The 21,472-nt window shown below is 45.4% G+C and overlaps 1 long non-coding RNA gene across 1 annotated transcript; it reads right to left on the bottom strand.

Annotated features, from left to right (window-relative positions):
• Positions 1 to 10,766: 10,766 nt before the first annotated feature.
• LOC123420577 lies at positions 10,767 to 12,662 on the bottom strand. The gene is made up of 2 exons (XR_006619147.1): positions 12,337 to 12,662; positions 10,767 to 12,072 (listed from the first exon to the last, which is right to left on the bottom strand). It is a non-coding gene; the product is annotated as an uncharacterized LOC123420577 (long non-coding RNA).
• Positions 12,663 to 21,472: the final 8,810 nt, after the last annotated feature.

Raw genomic sequence — 21,472 nt, 5'->3', positions numbered from 1 at the left:
CATTCTCAGGAATAATGGAGAGAGCAACCGACTTATTGGAAATAATACATACTGATGTGTGTGGTCCAATGAACGTTGAAGCTCGCGGTGGCTATCGTTATGTTCTCACTCTCACCGATGATTTGAGTAGGTATGGGTATATCTACTTGATGAAGCACAAATCTGAGACATTTGAAAAGTTCAAGGAATTTCAGAGTGAGGTCGAGAATCAACGTGACAGAAAAATTAAGTGTCTACGATCTGATCGTGGAGGAGAATATTTGAGTCACGAGTTTGGCACACACCTAAGGAAGTGTGGAATCGTTTCACAACTGACGCCGCCTGGCACACCGCAACGCAATGGAGTGTCTGAACCTCGTAATCGCACTTTATTAGATATGGTTCGATCTATGATGTCTCTTACCGACTTACCGCTATCATTTTGGGGATACGCATTAGAAACTGCAGCATTCACTTTAAATAGGGCACCGTCTAAATCCGTTGAGACGACACCGTATGAACTATGGTTTGGCAAGAAACCTAAGTTGTCGTTTCTTAAAGTTTGGGGCTGCGATGCTTATGTGAAGAAGATTCAACGAGAAAAGCTCGAACCCAAAGCGGAGAAATGCGTATTCATAGGATACCCTAAGGAAACTATTGGGTATACCTTCTATCTTAGATCCGAAGGTAAAACCTTTGTTGCCAAGAACGGATCCTTTCTAGAGAAAGAGTTTCTTTCGAAAGAAGTAAGTGGGAGGAAGGTAAAACTTGATGAGGTAATTACACCCCCTCTCGAACAGGATAGTAGCGCAGCACGGGAAGTTGTTCCTGTGGCGCCTACACCAACTGATGAGGAAGTTAATGATAATGATCATGAAGCTTCGGATCAAGTTACTACTGAACCGCGAAGGTCCACGAGGGCACGCTCCGCACCAGAGTGGTACCGCAACCCTGTGATGGAAATCATGTTGTTAGACAACGGTGAGCCTTCGAACTATGAAGAAGCGATGGCGGGTCCGGATTCCAACAAATGGATTGAAGCTATGAAATCCGAGATAGGATCCATGTGTGAGAACAAAGTATGGACTTTGGTGGACTTGCCCGATGACCGGCGAGCCATAGAAAATAAATGGATCTTCAAGAAGAAAACTGACGCAAACGGTAATGTAATAGTTTATAAAGCTTGACTTGTCGCAAAGGATTTTCGACAAATTCAAGGAGTTGACTACAAAGAGACTTTCTCTCCCGTAGCGAAGCTAAAATCAGTCTGAATCATGTTAGCGATTGCCGCCTTTTATGATTATGAAATTTGGCAAATGGACGTCAAAACAGCGTTCCTTAACGGGAACCTTAAGGAAGAGTTGTATATGATGCAACCAGAAGGTTTTGTCGACCCTAAGGGTGCTAACAAAGTGTGCAAGCTCCAGCGCTCCATCTATGGGCTGGTGCAAGCATCTCGGAGTTGGAACATTCGCTTTAATGAGGTGATTAAAGCGTTTGGGTTCATACAGGTTTACGGAGAAGCCTGTCTGTACAAGAAAGTGAGTGGGATCTCTGTAGCTTTCCTCATACTGTATGTGGATGACATATTATTGATGGGGAACAATACATAAATGTTGGAGAGCATAAAGGCCTATTTGAACAAGAGTTTTTCAATGAAGGACCTTGGAGAAGCTGCATACATATTAGGCATCAAGATCTATAGAGATAGATCGAGACGCCTCATAGCTCTTTCGGAAAGTACATACCTTGACAAGATATTGAAGAAGTTCAATATGGAAAACTCAAAGAAAGGGTTCTTGCTAGTTTTGCAAGGTATGAGATTGAGTAAGACTCAGTCGCCGACCACGGCAGCAGATAGAGAGAAGATGAGTTCTGTCCTTACGCTTCAGCCGTAGGCTCTCTTATGTATGCCATGCTGTGTACCAGAACTGATATAAACCTTGTCATAAGTTTGGTTGGGAGGTACCAAAGTGATCCCGGTATGGAACACTCGACAGCGGTCAAGAATATCCTTAAGTACCTGAAAAGGACTAAGGAAATGTTTCTCATTTATGGAGGTGACGAAGAGCTCGTCGTAAAGGGTTACGTCGACGCTAGCTTCGACACAAATCCGTATGACTCTAAGTCACAGACCGGATACGTATATTTTTTGAATGGTGGGGCAGTAAGCTGGTGCAGCAGCAAGCAAGAAGTCGTGGCAGCATCTACATGTGAAGCGGAGTACATAGCTGCTTCAGAAGCGGCTCATGAAGGAATTTGGATGAAGGAGCTCATCACCGACCTTGGAGTGGTTCCAAGCGCATCGGGTCCAATGACACTCTTCTGTGATAACACTGGGGCCATTGCCATAGCCAAGGAGCCGAGGTTTCACCGGAAGACGAAGCACATCAAACGCCGCTACAACTCCATCCAGGACCATGTCCAGAGTGGAGTGATAGATATTTGTAAAGTACACACGGATCTGAATGTTGCAGAACCGTTGACTAAACCTCTTCCACGAGCAAAACATGATTAACACCATAATGCTATGGGTGTTCGATACATCACAATGTAACTAGATTATTGACTCTAGTGCAAGTGGGAGACTGTTGGAAATATGCCCTAGAGGCAATAATAAAATGGTTATTATCATATTTCCTTGTTCATGATAATCGTCTGTTGTTCATGCTATAATTGTATTAACAGGAAACAGTGATACATGTGTGAATAAATAGATTACAAGGTGTCCCTAGCAAGCCTCTAGTTGGCTAGCTCGTTAGTCAATAGATGATCATGGTTTCCTGATCATGGGCATTAGATGTCATTGATAACGGGATCACATCATTGCGAGAATGATGTGATGGACAAGACCCAATCCTAAGCATAGCACTAGATCGTATTGTTGGTGTGCTAAAGCTTTTCTAGTCCCGGATGAGATCCCAGACGTCACAAGGATCTCCAGAATGGTCTGGAGGTGAAGATTAATATATAGGACGGATGGTTTCGGACACCGGAAGTGTTTCGGGCATCACCGGTAACGTACCTGGACCACTGGGACCACCGGAGGTGGCCCCGGGGGTCCACCGAAGGGGGGCAACAACCCCGGGAGGCTAGATGAGCCAAGTGGGGAAGGGAACCAGCCCCTAGGTGGGCTGGTGCGCCCCCCACTCAGCCCATGGTGCAGGAAGAGGGGAGAGGGGGGAACCCTAGCGCAGGTGGGCCTAAGGCCCACCAGAGGGGTGCGCCACCCCTCCTCCCTGCCCTGGCCGCCGCCCCCTCTCCCATCTGGGGCTGCCGCACCCCTTGGGGGTGGGAAGCCTAAGGGCCGCGCCCCCTCCCTCTCCCCCTATATATAGTTGAGGTTTCAGGGTTGTTTGGCACACGATTTTCTCTCTCTCTCGGCGCAGCCCTGCCCTTCTTCCTCCTCCTCTTTGGCGGTGCTTGGTGAAGCCCTGCCGGTAGACCTCGTCTCTCCATCGACACCACACCGTCGTGCTGCTGGAGTTCTTCCCCAACCTCTCCCTCCTCCTTGCTGGATCAAGGTGCGGGAGACGTCACCGGGCTGCACGTGTGTTGAACGCGGAGGTGCCGTAGTTCGGCACTAGATCGGAATCACACCACGATCTGAATCGCCGCGAGTACGACTCCATCAACCGCGTTCTAGTAACGCTTCGGCTTAGCGATCTTGAAAGGTATGAAGATGCACTCACCCCTCTCTCGTTGCTGATCTCTCCATATGAAGATCTGAATATGCGTAGGAAATTTTTTGAATTTATGCTACGTTACCCAACAATCTGGTCCGTTGATAGATGCGAAATCTGACGCTTGGCAGCAGACCGGCCTAAATTTGAAACGGCGCGCCGGCGTAGAGCACTGACCTGGTGGAGTTTTTTTAACACGGTACACGCGCATACCTTCAAGCCTATGAACGCACATACGCACATCTCACCCTTATGAGCAGCTCCGAGAGACTAAGCCGCCATATCATCTTAAGATTTACGAAGTCATCGTACGCGACTCGTCATCGACGAAAATGTTTCCTCCGATTAAAAGTGTATCACCGAAAATTCTGAGATAAATCTAAAAATAATACAAGCACCAGAATTTAAGCTCTGGTAGACTGAAGATACCATTGTCCATCTAAACATTCAATCATAGGTTGATTTGCGCCTAGTGGAGTGTTGGTGTGTTGATTTTAGGTGGACCAGCTAGTTTGTTGACTTGGTAATAAAGCTAAACCAACGAATCTCAACTTGGGAAACCGAATAGATTTGGTTCATTGGCAGACCCGCGATGGTTTTGGTTTTCTGGATGCCGCGTGAGTGGTTCCATCTGCACGTATGGAAGTCCGCGATGGTTTTCGTTTTCTGGATGCCGCGTGAGTGGTTCCATCTGCACGTATGAAAGTCTAGGAAACAAAGATAATGAAACGAGTAAATAATTTGAAAACAAGGAAACAAAACAATTTACAAAATGGGAAATATATGGCATAAAGGTGTTTTTTGTAAAAGAAACTTTGTAAAATCTCAAAAGGTAAATGGCAGAAGAATATTTATTTTGAAGTCGTGTCCCTTTAGGCTGTGGTACATTAAAAAAATGAGGAGCATTCACCAAAAAAATGTAACCGCGTTTAGCTTATGCCTACAGTAACATGCCGGTGCCTTTGCAAGCTGCAACGGTTACTTTTAATAGCATCTCCAGTTGAACTTAGCAAATCTGACCCCTGATATTTGTAAACATGCTCGATTAGCAATCGTACATGTTTGTTTTGAGTTCCCAATTATCTGTCTATAGAGCCACACTCCTTGTTAGCTTTTTATATGTCCGATCATTTACACATGATTGATGAAGTTAAAAAACAGAAAAAAAAATAATGAAAAGAGAGAAAAAAATAAATAAAGAAAAATGATGATTATATGTCTTATGTGACGGACTGACTGGGTATATACGCAAGACCTTATATTATGACAGTGTTTTTCTTCAATATGAGAGATCCGATTAGAATTAGATTATTCTTTTTCGTTTCCTTTTTTGTTCAATCAATGACCAACCATCCATGAACATACATGAGGCCTCGTTTGGTTAAGACGGATTGGGAAGGGTTTGAGAGGAAAATTCCCGAGGGCCCCAGAAACCCCACAGATCCTCGCGCGCCCATTTGGTAGGAGGGGTTTGCTTAGCCCAATCCCCTCCGTTCCCCTTCAATCCCTTCCTATCCATGTGTTTCAAAACCCTCCTCGGGGACTAGTGGAAGCAAAACCCCGGGGATTTAAGAGGATTGGGTGAAACAAAGGGATTCACCCAATCCCTTGAAATCCCTCCCTCTCAAAACCTCCCCAATCCCCCTTAACCAAACGAGGCCTGAAGGATCTGAAGATGCCGGGGTGTAGATGCTTCAAGAAGCATGAACCCTCGCACCACGGACATAACCTTGTATCTAATCTCAGCTAGAATAGAAACATGTGTACGTCCCTGCCCGGACTCGTGCCCTCGGCCATTTCCATTTAGATGGACGCACCGTCCTTTTCATCCATTCCGGGCAGGGCGCCACCGCCACCGCCACCGCCAGCGGTGGTTGATGGGTACGTGCTCCATCGTCGGCCCGCCCCCGTAAACTTTGCTCACCGGATTTTTGGGTAACCATCAGTGTCGTTCCGGGCTAAAATGAATAACGAATTAGTAGTACGTAAGTGAATTGACTTGGGCATTTTATTTTATTTCCCTGCATTGGAGTGCCACCGAGAAGAGAGGAAAACGATGGGTAGATCTAAGGTGGATTTCATGGTTTCTTCTACTAGGGCTAGGATGATTAGCCCAAGGCTGGCTGATTGACAAGTTGTTGTCCAAGAACGTCTATAGCCGGACGTTTCAAACCCTGCTTTCACGTTTGGATGGACGGATCGGTCAATAATCGATACAAAAATTAACCTAGACGGATGCCCAAACGTCCAGTCTGATTGATAATATTCAGTCTAACTATAGTCCGGATATGGGTAGCTCAGCCATGACCGGACGCGTCCGTTATGTCGGACATGACGGACCCGATAACCCGACCCGGCCACATATTGCATCAAATCACCCCCTCCTCCCGAGCTACCCATCCCATTTGGTATCTCTTCTTTTCTTTTTTATTCGCACGGGACGTCTCATAGCTCCAATGCCACCCTTACTCCACCATTGTTCCAAGCCTCAGCTTTGACAACACCGGCACAGCCGTCCCTCCATCCGAGCTCACCGCATGGACATCGTTGCCGACCCGGACGCCACTGAGGTACGTCCAACAACTTTCGGGCTGCACCTTGTCCTTGATGTGTTCGATACACTGTCCGACCATGTTTGTTTTTATAAATTTGTAGGGATAACAGTGGATTACGATGCTTCAGCGGAGAAGGTGTATGGACCAATGGAGCCTTATAAAATAATTGAAAATGACTTCTTTGATTCGTTTGAATCAAACGAAGAAACAGATATGATCATGCTCAGAGAAAATTGACTGACAAGGTGAAGCATATTCTGAACTTCAAGGCCTCAATTAAAGGGAGAAGAGTTAATGATCGCGATAGTGTCTCTGGAGCGCGACTGTTGTAAAGGGGCTACTTTGCTCAGGACCCAAATTTTCTGGATAATCCATGGTTTCACGAGCGTTTCAGATGCACAAACCATTGTTTTTGCACGTTGAGTTGAGACACATGGTGATTACTTCAACCCCACTAGGGATTGTAGCGACCAACTTTCTTTCCACGCTAAGCAGAAACGCACGACTGCTTTGTGGATGGTTGCACTTGTTATTGCAGCCGATGTCATTAATGAGATGGTCCGAATGAGGGAGAGCACATGCGTGAAAACTACTGTTAGGTTTGTCGGCGCCATGATACAGGTGTTTGGAGCAGAGTATCTGAAAGAACCAAATGTGTACAACACATAATTTTTTTTAGCTATTGGAGAGGCAAGGGTTTTCCAGGTATGCTCGGATCAATTGCTTGCATACATTGGTAATGGAAGAACTGACCCAAAGGTTTACGAGGAATGTACCAATGTCACACCAAATAGGCCACCATTATATTCGAAGTAGTGGCATCACATGACTTATGAATTTGGTACGCTTTCTTTGAAATACCGGGTTCTCACAATGACACCAATGTGCTTTAACAATCTCCCTTATTAAGGAGGCTCTGTAATGGGGAATCGCTGCCGTGCAACAGCTTCGTTTGGTGCGACATGGGATGTTTGTGAAGCATTGTTTCCAGATTTGCTTCAGTTGCCTTGTGATTTCACATGGCTTACTTATTTTCGATGGGCGGCGTTTGTGAAGACAATATACGAACTACAAGGCAACAAACAAAACCACTTTACAACAATGCAGAAAACAGCTAAGAATGATGTGGAGAGGGCATTCGAAATGCTTCAACCTCGTTGTAGAATTGTTCGTGGAAATGCAATAATGTGACAAACAAAAAACTTCATGGCAGGTAATGGCATGTTGTTTTATTTTACATAATATGATTGTCAAGGATGAGGGTGATGAGTATGACAAACCAATGATATCGAAGCGCCTGAAGAACAAGTACAAACCACGGAAGATCAAGACGCAAAATAGTTTATGAACTTTTTACAGATGCATCAGAATGTCTGAGGTCATCATGTGTACGCACAGCTATTCAGTGATCTTGTAAAGCATATATGGATCCGCAACGGAAACTAAAGAGCTAATGTTTGAATTATTTTTATGTAAGATCTATGTATTTTTTATATTAATATTTATTATTTATGTGTGATATTGACGTGTATGATGGACGGGCATGTATTTAAGAATCTAAATTTAAGGTATATGAGTGTTGGGTAGGATATATAAATAGCAGTCCGGCGTATAGGGTGTTAGATTTGCCCACTAGTGACACGTCACTGACACCTAACGTTAGTTAGGCTGGGTGTGGTACCTAACCTAACCTAGCTAGCCTCACCTGCGTGTGTGATGGAGTCGCGATCAACCAGTCGGCCAATTAGTGTCCCTACGGACTAGTAATGCTATGGCCTACCTGCATGCTTCCCGTTGACGTACGACAGCATGACGCGAGTAGGAGTGCATGTACTGTATATAGTAGTAGTACGTACAAAGTTTCTTCATTGTCCAATGGGAATCGTTTTCAACCGAATCGTTCGTCCGGTCGCGCGCGGGCCGGACGCCTCGCTGGCAGATTGCAATATTTTTTCGTCAAATTTGCTGCAACCGTGTTTTTTTTGATACAAACGTTTTTTATACAATATTTTTTTCTGTAAATTTGTTGCAACCAGCGTTATATTTGCTGCATATATGTTTGGTTGCAACTTCAGTTCTTCGAATTTTTCGTTACAATCGATGTTTTTTACTTTTGCTACAACCGTGTTAATTTTTGCTACAACCGGTTGCATCGAAGGAAAAATATTGCATGAAGAATTGAAGATCCAACGGTGCGAACGCACGGGGTTGATGGATCGTGCGGTCCGCGTGCGGTCGGACAAAAGTTTCGACCGGCGCACCCACGTAGAGCACTCCCCTTGTCCAATCGTCGAGATGGTCAACCGGTGGTTGGTCAAAGTCAAGTGCGCCAAACCCAGGCAGACGCCATGGCATGCTGCCAATCAATCCGGATCCGGCCGGCATGTCGGGCAAGACCGCTGGAATATCTGCCTCTCAGCCCATTCCTCTCTGCATCCTTATGTGTGTATGTATCGCATGGCTGCGTTTGGGCTGGTAACTGGTGCTTCACGTCGCTAGCTGGCGTTATAAAATGCAGACAACGATGTTCAGAGGCACGCACGAGGACAGTACGTCGGCATTTGCGTGAGCACGCACGTACGCTACTAGCTACTCTCTCTGTATCTAAACAAATATTACTTGTAATATATTTTTCTTCTGCAACGTTAAATACTTGTAGTTGGAGAGAAACCAGCAGGCAGGCTACAAAACCCTTGTCTTCCAATTCCAACGGACAGTTTCTCCCGATGGAAAATTGATAATGCGAAATCACGGACGGAACCATAACAAAATCCCAGCGCCTCTACGCGCTAGGTTTCAGACCTCGCCGACGCCGCGCAGCTTACCATCTCTGAAGGCAGCAAAGAGACCAGAGCACCACACCAACCGATATCACCGTTGCAGCACCTCGCCCGCGTAGGCGCAAACTGACCAAGATAAGAGCAACTCTAGCAGACCCCGCAAAACACGCAGACCCGTAAAAATTCCGGCGAAGCGAGACGGAGGAGTACGACCGACGGTGCGCGTCCTTCTCCTCCACTAGATGTTCATGCGCCGGGAGCTCCTCCTCCTCCGGCGCGGGCCTTCTCCCCGTGAAGAGGGAGTGGTCAGAGGAGCCGGAGGAGCCGGACGAGTTCGACTTCGTCCCCGTCAAGGAGGAGCCCAAGGAGCCTGGTTCACTCGGCTGCCGCGGAGTCGTCGGGCCGGAAGACTATGTCGCCGACGTCGACGCCGTTGCGGCCGCCATCGCCAAGCGGAGCCTGCGCGAGGAGGCGGAGCACCGACGTCACGCCGAGGAGCTCGAAGACCTCGAGTGGCGGCAGGCGGTCGACGCCAACCTCGCCGCCAAGGAGAAGTACGAGGAGTGGCGCCGCATCCGCGAGGAGCAGACGGCGAAGTACATCGACCTCTGCAGCTCCGGCGAGGAGGATTGAGCGTCCTTCTCCTCCACGGCGTCGTCCATTTGCTGCGACCTCGCCGCCGTCAGATCCGACCCCCTCTAGTACTAGTATTAACGTAGTATGTAGTATGAACTATGTTTGTAGTGTGTTGATCATGATCTATGTTCTCTCACGAAAGTGTTTTTTTCAAATTATGCAGTTCTAGATACGGTTTCTATTCGGCCGCGCTAGTTTTCGACCCGCAAACGCGATCTTCGTGAAACCGCAAACCCGTTTTGCAGGTCAAGTTTTTGCGGGGTCTGCTAGAGTTGCTCTAACATGGATGGAGCGCTAGCTGAATTGCACAGAATAGAACCAAGCACCCACACGAAACCAACATTCTGAAAGAAGAAACTGAGCAAGATAACATGACACCCTGTTTGGAATGGGTGTAAGTTTTTACAGGTGTATTTCTTTTACATGTGTAAATTACAGGTCACCTCTTGATTTCTATATAGAATGAAAACGATGGAAGAAGGTCTGTATCTTAAACCGGCCAGAAACGAGCTGAAACACTAATCCAAACAGGTCCTGAGTGGAGTAGTATATATCAAACCTCACTAGAAACAGTGGCAAATACTCCCTCTGTCCGTCCGAAAATAAGCGACTCAAGTTTATACTAACTTTATTACAAAATTAAGTCACTTAATTTGGGACGAGGGAGTACTAGCTAGTGCCAAGCGACCATGATGATGAGATATACTCCCTCTAGTATATAGTGGCATGCATGTCATATCCACACTTGCTTTTGACTTATGAGCGTGGCTGGCTCAATGGCAAGTGACACTTCCCCACCCTCGGCAACTCCAAGGACTTGCGGGACCGAGCCTGAGATTTTCGGTTAAAATTGGCACAAAATCAGAGGCATAAAATTCAAAATTCAAGAAAATGTATCAACTGAGCAGGAAGGACAGAAGGTGGATCCTGGAATTTCATAAATCTTTAATCAGGGTAGGGTTGCGTTTATCTATAGTTGGATTTACATGTTTTTTCAAGGTAATGCAAAAAAGGCTAATGCAGTTTGTGCAGTTGGTGAGCCCAGAGAATAACTTAACAGTCATGGTGAGTTCAGAACAAAAACTGAGGAGTCATTTTGGTTGGGACAAAAATTGGGGCAGGAATGAGAGACATGAGCGCGAAGAATTCATTATTGCGCAGCCAAACATATGGAACTGCAGGATTGCGTAGATGGGAAAAGTGTGTACAAAAGGCATGCTATACAGGGGAGAAGTATGATAAAAAAAACTAGAGAAGAAAAAAGGAACATACGAGGATTCATCAAGTTGGAAGTTACAGCAAAACAAAACTTAAAAGTTTGACCCAAGGGAGTTGGCTTTCATACAAGTAACTAAAGAAGAATATCAGATGTGTTTATGTGTTCTGAAGATTATGCAACTAAAATCTTTCCACTGGTCTAGTTTTTGTATGCCATCATGCTAAAGATGCAGTATATGTTGGAAACAGAGAAATGCAGGCGTTGACGGCCACAATCTGCGATAGGGACCATAACGCAGCTCGCATGGCCGCCTGCTCGTCTTCCTCTTATCCCTTGCTGTCTGAGAGGGCTCTCCAAGAATGGCTACTATTCGCACCATCCCCTTCTCTATCCCTCTCACATAAAGAAGCATGTCAAACAGTAGCACGAAACAAATTGACATCTCAAAGAGAAAACATCATTTGAACAAAGGAGAGATGTGGATATGTGAAGATTGGTTAGTGAATTACTACTTACTGAAAAGAAGCACATATTATCTTCAAAGCTAAGCCACACAAACGAGCAGAACACCGTGCAAGGTGCATGTTATGTTTCTGGGACCAGATTGTCTTTTTTTTTCGCGGATACGCAAAGAATTGTGTATCATTTCATTGATATTCTGGGACCAGATTGTCTTTTTCTTTGCGAATACGCAAAGAATTGTGTATCATTTCATTGATATTCTGGACCAGATTGTCAGACAGGGGGGAACTGGCAGGGGATCTATAAGTTCTATTTCTGTTCAAGACACCTCAAGATAGCACCACGATTTAGGTGTATGCATTGGGGTCTGTCCGAGTTCTGATAAGCAGGATACCGTCTTCTCGCCACACAATCCGGTCCTCGCACAAGGCGGCAACTGCCTCGACATAAACATGGTGCTCCTGAGATGTCAAAGCCAATGGTAGGTTGGCAGCTAAGGAATTGAAAATAACCACAACAATGTAGCATGCAGCTGCAGGAGAAATCTCAGCTGCTGATACAGTTTTTTTTTTTTTTTTAGAAAAGGAGGCTAAGCCCCGGCCTCTGCATCGAGTGATGCATGCAGCCATAGCTGCTGATACAGATGTTACCTCATACAGAATGCTGTTATCATTGGGTAACACGAGCACAATCCTTCGGGCTAAAGTTTTCCCTGTATCGAAGTGCTCATCCACAAAGTGCACAGTCGGTCCCGAGTACTGCAAATGGTTGGAAAACATCATCTAACAGTGGGCTTCGGTCTGTAGCAAAAATTGTCGACACAAGTTCATGCGGCTAGAAGAGCAAACGATTAGCTTGTGTGCCATCTATCAAGTTATCTTCACTGGCTTCAGAGCATGATAAGAACGCATTTGACAATCATCAGACTAAAAGTGGAAGCCCATAAACTGATGGCTTTCTAGTATGAAGAATTCAAAATGTACAGGCTGACAAATCACAATCTGAAGAATTATCCACATCACCTGGCTTGTCCGTGACGAGCACGACCACATCCCCGCTGCTCACCTTGCCGCCCGCGGCGGCGGCGTCGTGGATGGACCGGAAGTTGGAGCCCCTGCCGGACACGAACACAGCGAGCCTTTTTCTGCTTCGGACGCCGCCGCGGAACAGGAAGAAGAGTCCCCGGCGCCGCCGCTACCCATCGCCGCCGCCGCCGCGTGAACGCGGTGGGGCCGCCTGCAAGCGACAGCCGACAGCAGGTCCCGAAGCCCACCACCCTCGCGCTCCGGCTCCGCTGCCGCTTCGGGGCGGGGTGGAGCGGCGGCAGGTAGCGAATCCCGGAGCCGGGGGCCGCTTAGTTCTTTGGGAGCTGTTATTTTAGAGCATCTTCAACAACCGCGCTAAACTAGCGTCACGCCGCAAAATAGCCCGCTTTAGCGCGCGCAACGCGGCGTGTAGCTCCTGCGGACGCGCAAAAACGGCGCGCGCGGCATATGCAGTTTCGCGCGCTGGCCGAAACGCAATCGCGCGCCGCTTATTTGCTGCGTCAGCTCCCGCGCGGTGGACTCTCCCGCGCTCGCTCCTCCACTATCGCGCGCTCGCTCCTCCACTCTCTCGTGCTCGCTTCCCACTTCCACCCTCATCCGGCCGCGCCGTCGCCGCCGCTCGTGCCCTCCGGCGACCGTTCAGGCGCTTCCCCGGCCTATCCCCGCGCTGTCGTCGCCGCCCGCGCCCCCCGGCGACCGTTCAGGCGCTTCCCCAGCCTATCTCCGCTGCCGCCGCCGCCCGCGCCCCCGGCGACCGTTCAGGCGCTTCCCCGGCCTCCCCGCGCTGCCGCGCTTCCGCCCCACCCCCTTCTAGTCCCGCCGGCCCTCGCGCGCCTCCGTCGTCGGAGGAACAGCGCCCGAGCGCTCGCTGCCGCGGCGCGCCCGCAAGGTGTTCGACAAAACGCCTACAAGGTATGTATTGCTCAAACTTCATGAATTTGGTGCATGTTTTGAATTGTAGTTTTTATAGTATAGTATTGAACATTGTAGATGAGTTCGTCGTATGATTCTTTCGAAGAAGAATTTGATATAGAAGAGGAGGAGGATCTTGCAATGATCATAGCTATGCATATCAATAAAAAACCGAAGCACGGTGGTTCGGTTATGGGTCGGGAGAAAATTTGGAGAGATAGGATTGATGCCCATAACAGATTGATGAAGAACTATTTCGTGGAGAATCCCACATACCCGGAGTCGTATTTTCGTCGCCGGTTTAGGATGAGCACCGACTTGTTCAAGCGCATTGCAGAGAAACTAGCGAGCCATGACCGGTTTTTCCAGCAAAGGAGGAATGCCGCCGGAGAGCTCGGGCATAGCACCTTTCTGAAGGTGACAGCCGCTTTGTGTATGTTGGCATACGGTATCCCGGCTGATCTAGTTGATGATCACTTGGCTATGGGTGAGAGCCAAACCATCATGTGTGTCAAGCGTTTTGCAGTGGGAATTGTGCAAGTGTTTGGCGAGGAGTATTTGAGATCTCCCACTGCTGAAGACGTCGCAAGGCTATTGGCGATGAACAAGGCTCGCGGCTTTCCTGGCATGCTTGGCTCAATAGATTGCATGCATTGGAGTTGGAAGAATTGTCCAAAGGCATGGCATGAGCAATTCCATGTCCAAAAAAGGTTCCACTATAATCCTTGAAGCGGTGGCCGATCAGGAGACTTGGATTTGGCATGCATTCTTTGGAATGCCTGGATCTTTGAATGAAATCAATGTTGTCAACCGGTCACCACTGATGAATAAGATTGCAGATGGTGAGTTGCCACCGGTGCAGTTTGTAGCAAATGGTCGTACGTACAACTATGGCTATTATCTAGCGGATGGCATCTATCCAAAGTGGCAAACCTTCGTGAAGCCGTTGAAAAAGCCGGAAGGTAAGAAAAATCATGATTTCCACAATGCTCAGGCGACGGCTAGAAAAGATGTGGAGAGAGCATTTGGGATTTTGCAAGCCCAATTTGCTATTGTGAGAGGACCGGCTAGATTTTGGGATCAAAAAATATTTTGGTACATCATGCACGCTTGTGTGATCATGCACAACATGATCATCGAGAATGAGCGTGACCAAGTTTTAGACTACTCACAGTATGAGCTCTTGGGACATCCCGTGCGAGTGCGACGGAGGGCTGAAAGGGTAGCCCGTTTTGTTGCCTCCTATCATGCCATTCGACGTCCCGCAACGCACAATGAACTTCAGAAGGATCTGATTGAAGAGTGGTGGGCATGGCATGGACGAGAAAGAGCATGATTTCTGCATTCGACATTGTATTGTTCATGAACTATTGGTTGTGTTTATTGCATTATTTGTTGTACTGAACGATAAATTATTTGTTTGAGTTGTAATGACTATTTATTGTTGATTTATTTTGTTTGTTTGATCATTTTTGCTCCTATTTTTAAAAATGTATATGTGGTTTGTGCGTGCTAAGCGCGCTGTATTTTTGGGCGCTCCTTGAGCGGCGCGCGTGCTACATTATAGCGCGGCCGTTGGAGCCAGCGCCTATCCCCGCGCTAAACCAGCCGAAGCGCGCGCGGCAAACACATTTTTTGGGCACGGTGCGAAGCGCGGCTGTTGGAGATGCTCTTATATGGAGGTGCACACCAGTCTCGAAATAAAATTAATACGTTCCAAAAAATTATGAATGTCTACAATAGGACTCTTCATATTGACCGGACGAATGTAGCGATCACTGACCGGACATGAGACAGGAGGAAAAAGTTTCAAACTCCTCAAAGCCTCTTTAAATATCTGAACTGTCCGACACTCCTCATATTGCCCTCATATATGGAATGAATATGAGGTGCGTCCAGATGGGTCCAATGAATGCTCATGCATCCACCGCATATAGTTTGGCCTATCTTTTTTCTTTGTTTATTTTTTTTATTTCTCTAATTTTATCTTCACCAATCACATGCATCTGACTGAATGTATAAGAAGAAAAAAATGGTTATGACAGTGAAAACTTAAGAGGTGATCGGTTCATGTCCGCGGCCGCGTCCGAATGCCTCTGCGGGCATTTGAGGAGCCGGATTTATATGCTACGGCTATAGATGCTTTTGCATATCTATTTCTAATAATTTCTCTTTTGAACTCAATGCATATGTGTTAACCAGTTTGCAAAGCAAAACCGGTTATCACGCAATTCCACACGCAGACGCAAACGAACACGGATTTTATCCGTTGGTGGCCGCATCCACCCTTGTTTGTGCAGAATATCCAACGCGCTGATGCATCCAACTTTGAGAACCAAATTAAAATCTCAAAGTTTACAAACGAAATGAAATTTAAGCTGTCATAGATACATTTGAAAGAAAAGAGTCGATACATCTACTGGTTGACCAGATGAGTCCACATCTATTCAACCACATCATTTTATAGTTGAACGTGCATTGCACAAGCGTGCATCTTGTGATGGAATTGAATGTACTATACAAACATTGTTGCCTCTTCATGCTCAGGAACAACATTTTTATTCTAAAATTGAAACACCAGGTCGAAGATTTCATCCTTTCGTTCGTTTTCTGCGATCATGTTGTGCATGATCACACAAATAGTCATCATCTGTCACAACTCATGGTGTTCCAAGTTCTAACATGATACCAAATGATGATATATCTAGATTGAAGCACATCAAAAACACGTTCCACATCCTTTCTAGCACTCTCTTGTGATTGGAAAAATCTCTACCTCTTCTCTCCTATCGAGTTTGGGATTGTCGTCACAAGAGTTGTCCACTTACGGTAGATATCATCAGCTAGCTAGTGCCCGTTGTTGTACTAGTGGCAATTGATCCCCAAGCTGACCTTTGGGAAGTTGCTTTCTCAAGCTTTCCAAACACCAGAAAGCGTTGAAGCACATTGATGTCATTATGAGAATCAGCTATGCTGAAAAAAGTGTATAAAATCCAGAGATCTTGTGAAGCCACAACTTTAAATATGATAGCCATATACAATCCCTGCCAAGCGGTGGCCTTGTGGATGGACCGAAAGTGGGAGCCCCCGTCGAACACGAACACCGTGAGCCGTTCTTTGCTCCTGTCGCTGTCGAAAATGGAAGATGAGTCCCGATGCTACCGCTATCCCTCACCACTGTTGCGCGAATGCGGTGAGGCCGCCTGCAAGTGACAGTGGCGAGAGGCTGCCGCCATTTGGTTGCGAAGCCCAACATCCTCCCGACTCCTGCTCCGATGCGGCTTTGGGGCGGGGTCGAGTGGTGGCAGGTAGAGCAGCCCAAAGCCGAAGGAAGCAACGGCGTCCGCCTTCATCACCGGTCGACGTGGGATCGGTGGAAACGACGACGGGGACAGAAGAACAGCGGCGCGGGCAGAAGAAGTTCACAGTTTGGCCCTTTGGGAGCTATGATTTTATATGGAGGTGCACACCAGTCTTCCACCCGGCACGACCAGCTGGAAAATAAAACAAAATTAAGATGTTTCAAAAAATTGTGAATGTTACTACATATTTATTCCTAAGAATTTTTCTTTTGAACTCAATGCATATGTATTAACTACTATGTGAAGCAAAACCGCTAACCATATACCATATGATCAGTGTTAAGATCCAGAAAACTTCTCAACCACACCTCGCAGTTGCCCATCGGCTTTGATCCTTGTGTTGCCTGCTCTAACGAGCTTTTAGCAACATGCGAGCAGCCGACGGCAACTGATCCACTTCATTCGCTTTATATTTTGTTGTTTGTGGTGTGCTGTTTTTTAGGAAGCAATCTCATGACAACGACGAAGGTGGCTCCTCCAACATTGATCCACGCCATGGGTCGTCCGACAAGGCGCAGTGGGATGCTGAGGTGATGGAGCAAGGCGGTCCGCGCGGATCTAAGAAGTGGGGCGACAGCACCGCGGTTGCTGGAGCAGCAGGCGGAAAGCAACCTCAAATCCAAGAGCGTCGTCATCCTACTCCTGGCAAGAGGAACACCGCCCCACTAGTGGGTGGTGCTGAGGTTTGCATTTCCTGCAAGGATCCAGGTCACTTGCCTGCTTTCTGTCCTCGTTCTGTGTGTGGTAGATGTGGGAATCATGGTCATATGGCGTCGGTTTGCAATACGATGCTTCCTTGGGAATGTGTGGCTCCGATGTGTGGATTCCAGGCTAGAGGGAATGGTTTTTTCTATATTCATGATCACAGTACTCCGAATCAGAACACTGATAGGAACCGATTCATTGTTATATCTGTGGTGGAGGGGCAAGCGTCTGGTAGACAATTGGAGGAGTTTTTTAATGCTTATATTAACACAAACTGGAGATGTTCTGCTAGGTCGATTGGGCCAAAAACCTTTGTGATGATATTTCCATCACCTAGGGATGTTGATAAGGCTTGTTTTGCTGAGAGCATGCATGTGAAAAGTTGTGGGGCTGTGATTAATTTGAGGAAGTGGTCAGAATCTGTGGGAGCTAAGGGCATACTTAACATAGCTTGGGTTAATGTCATTAATATTCCCTTGGATAAAAGGCATGAAAAAAACATTGCATATGTGGGTTCCTTGGTTGGGGTCACTCTGGAAATAGACAAGGCTACTATAAACAGACCTGAATCAGTCAGGATTAAATTGGGTTGTAGAGATGCTGAAAATATTCCTACATCTGCTGAAGGAGTTCTGGGGGGCCATTTCTATGATTTTTTCTTTTCTGTGGATAAGATTCTTGTGAAAAATCCTCCTAAAGAAAAAATTAATGTGCAAAAATGGAGGCTGATGGGGGAAATTCTCCTAAAAGAACTAAGTTGAATGAGAATATTAGACCTGATGGGCAGAATATTTCTGCATCTACTATGGGGGAGTCTTCGGCTCCCTCTGGCATGTCTGGAGGGCAAAAAAAATGAGTGTGAGATTGGACAGTATTCAGGAAAAAGTTGGCATGATGCAAAATCAGGAAAAAAGTGAAGAAACTCAATCTGAGGAGGAAAGTGAGGATGTGGATAATGTGCTGCTCATAGACTCTATGGCTGCTGAAGCAGAAAAAAATCATATGCAAGAGGGTGACAAACAATCTGCTATGGGCACTTCCTTTCAGAAAATTGTGGTGAATTCTATGCAGACTGCTTCCAGTCCTGTGATTCACAGCAAATTTTCTTCTTACTTGGATGCCTGTTTGGGAGAACCAACAGTTACTGAGATAAAAAATGATGGCAAGAATTCTTAGGAGAAAGAACAGACATACTTTGTGCAATCTCCTGGGGAAGCCTATGAAACTATGGAGGTTGTACCTACTCCTCCTGTGCTGGAAGAAGTGCAACCCAGGTTCAGCAAGAGAAATGTTGAGATCACTATGGGCCATGTTGGTGCCAGAGCTGAGAAGTTGGCAAAGAAAAGGAACTTACAAGGTAATGATCTGGTATCTAAAAATTCTTTTGATGTGCTATCCAATATGGAAATTGTTGATATGGCTGCTCATATGGGAGTGAACATACCTGATGATGATTTTACTGTTATTGATGTTATTAGAGAATTGGAAAAAAATAGAGCTAATATTGCTAAGAAAGTTAATACTGATATTAAACAAACAGAAGAGATGTTGTTGCTTACTAATGTAGCAGGGGAATCCTCCCCCCTTAATACAGCTTGGGGGGATGAGGGAGATATAGATGATGAAGGTTTTAAAAGTGTAAGATCTAGGCAAAGAGAAAAAAGAAAAGTTAATGTGGTTATTTCTAAACCTGTTACTAGGAGTCAAAATCAAGGAGTGAGTGGAATTGCAGGTAAGACCATGGACCCTGGTAAACCTAGCAATAAAACTCATTCTCCTAAGATAAAAAAGAAATGATGTGCCTCTTCTGGAACTGTAGGGGGATGGGAAAAAAGGTATGGCAACCTACTTAAGTGATTTAATTAGAGATTTCAACCTTGATTTTGTGGGGATTCAGGAGACAATGAAAAAGGACTTTTCCTCTAAGTTCTTGAGGAAATTTGATCCAGGGGATAATTTTTGTTGGAAGTGGATTCCTTCTGTAGGAAAATCTGGTGGTATTCTTTGTGGTGTTAGGAGTGCACACTATGACATTCAAACCTGTTTATTTGGCAAGTATATTCTGAGACTTGAAATTTGGGATAAATGTAAAAGGGGTACTTATTGCATTATGGTAGTATATGGTTCTGCTCATGAAGAACATAAGATGGAATTCCTTACTGAAATGGCAGATATGTGCAGGGGGGTTACTTGTCCTTTCATTATTGGGGGGGGGGGCTTTAATATCCTGAGATTTACCAGTGATAAAAATAAGAAAGTTAGACTGGGCCATTCCTCTGATCTTTTCAATACTATCATTAATACCTTCTCTTTTTTGAGAGAGGTTGATATGAGTGGGGGACAGTACACCTGGTCCAACAAACAGAATATGCCTACTCTTGAAAAATTAGATAGAGTTCTCATGTCTAGTTCCTGGGAGCACCTTTTTCCTTTTACTTTTATTAGGAAAATTGTGAGGGAGATTTCAGATCATTGCCCTTTGATTTTAAATACTGAGGATAACATCCCTATCCCTGTTAAATCTAGGGGCTTTAAATTTGATTTGAACTGGTTACAGAACCATGAATTCTTACACCTGGTAGCACAAATATGGAGGCAACCTGTTCATTCAATAAATCCTATTGATATTATCAATATTAAACTGAAGAGGTTTAAGAAAAAGTTTAAGGGATGGAGTTCCAATATTTTTGGTAAATCAAGACTGAGAAGGAAGTGGCTGAGAGAAGAACTTGGTTACTTGGAAATGTTGCAAGAAACTGATACCTTATCACCTGAACTGTATGTGAAAAAGGTAGATCTTGAGGTAGAGTTGAATAATCTCTTGATGGAAGAAGACATTTTCTGGTTACAAAAATCTCATGATAACTGGTTATTGAAAGGGGATAACAATACTAGTTATTTTCATAGAATGGTGAATGGAAGGAGGAGGAGAAATACTATTGTATCCCTTTGTTATGATGGGAAGGTTATTGAGGGAAACAAGAATCTTCTGGAGCATGCCACAAACTTTTATAGGGAGCTTTTTGGTCCTGCTCCTGGGAACATGTGTGGGATTAAGAGCAACATGTGGAAAGAACAGGAAACACTACAAGATATAGACAATTTCATATTACTTAGACCTTTTTCAGAGCTGGAAATCAGGAATGCTTTATTTTCTATGAAACATAATAAAGCTCCAGGCCCTGATAATATTCCAATTGAATTCTTCCAAAGCTGCTGGGGTGTAGTTAAGGATGATGTGAAAATGCTTTTTGATTGGTTCTATAATGATGATTTAGATGTGAAAAGACTCAATTATGGGGTCATCACTTTATTACCCAAAGTGGTTGGAGCTGATAAGATTCAGCAATTTAGACCAATCTGCTTACTCAGATGCATTTATAAACTTATCACCAAAGTGCTCACCATCAGACTTGAGCCTTTTGTGGATGTACTGTTTAGCAGAAACCAAAATGCTTTTATTAAAGGTAGAGATATCATGGATGGTGTTATGTCTCTCCATGAAATTCTACACTATTCCTATAGCCGTAAGAAACCTGGGATAGTGCTTAAGCTTGATTTTGAAAAGGCCTATGATAAAGTCAACTGGGACTTCCTCCTTGAGTGTCATATTAAGAGAAACTTTAATCCTAAGTGGGTGGGCTGGATTAAGAACATTTTGGTAGGAGGGACTGTTAGTGTGAAACTGAATGATGAAATGGGGGAATATTTCCAAAGTGCTAAAGGTGTGAGGCAGGGAGATCCCCTTTCCCCTTTTTTGTTTAATCTGGCAGCTGATTGCTTAACCAAGATGGTTCTTAATGCACAGGAGAATGGCCTTTTTAAAGGGCCGGCATCTGATCTGGTTGAACATGGAGTGGCTATTCTGCAATATGCAGATGACACTATTCTGTGCTTTGAAGATAACCCTAGGGAGGTGCTGAATATTAAACTGCTGTTGTATCTCTTTGAGATTATGTCAGGCTTGAAAATTAATTTTTTAAAGAGTGAAATCTTCTCAGTAGGGGCTGATGATGATACTGTCAGGAAGTACTCTGAGATGTTCAATTGTGATGTTGGAAGTTTTCCTATTAAATACTTGGGAGTTCCTGTCAGTTATACTGGCCTCAAAAGCTGTGACTGGATGTTTGTAG

Source organism: Hordeum vulgare, chromosome 1H (assembly GCF_904849725.1).
Source record: "Hordeum vulgare subsp. vulgare chromosome 1H, MorexV3_pseudomolecules_assembly, whole genome shotgun sequence".
NCBI classification, from domain to species: Eukaryota; Viridiplantae; Streptophyta; class Magnoliopsida; order Poales; family Poaceae; genus Hordeum; species Hordeum vulgare.
This window is presented reverse-complemented; position numbering and strand designations above follow the sequence as displayed.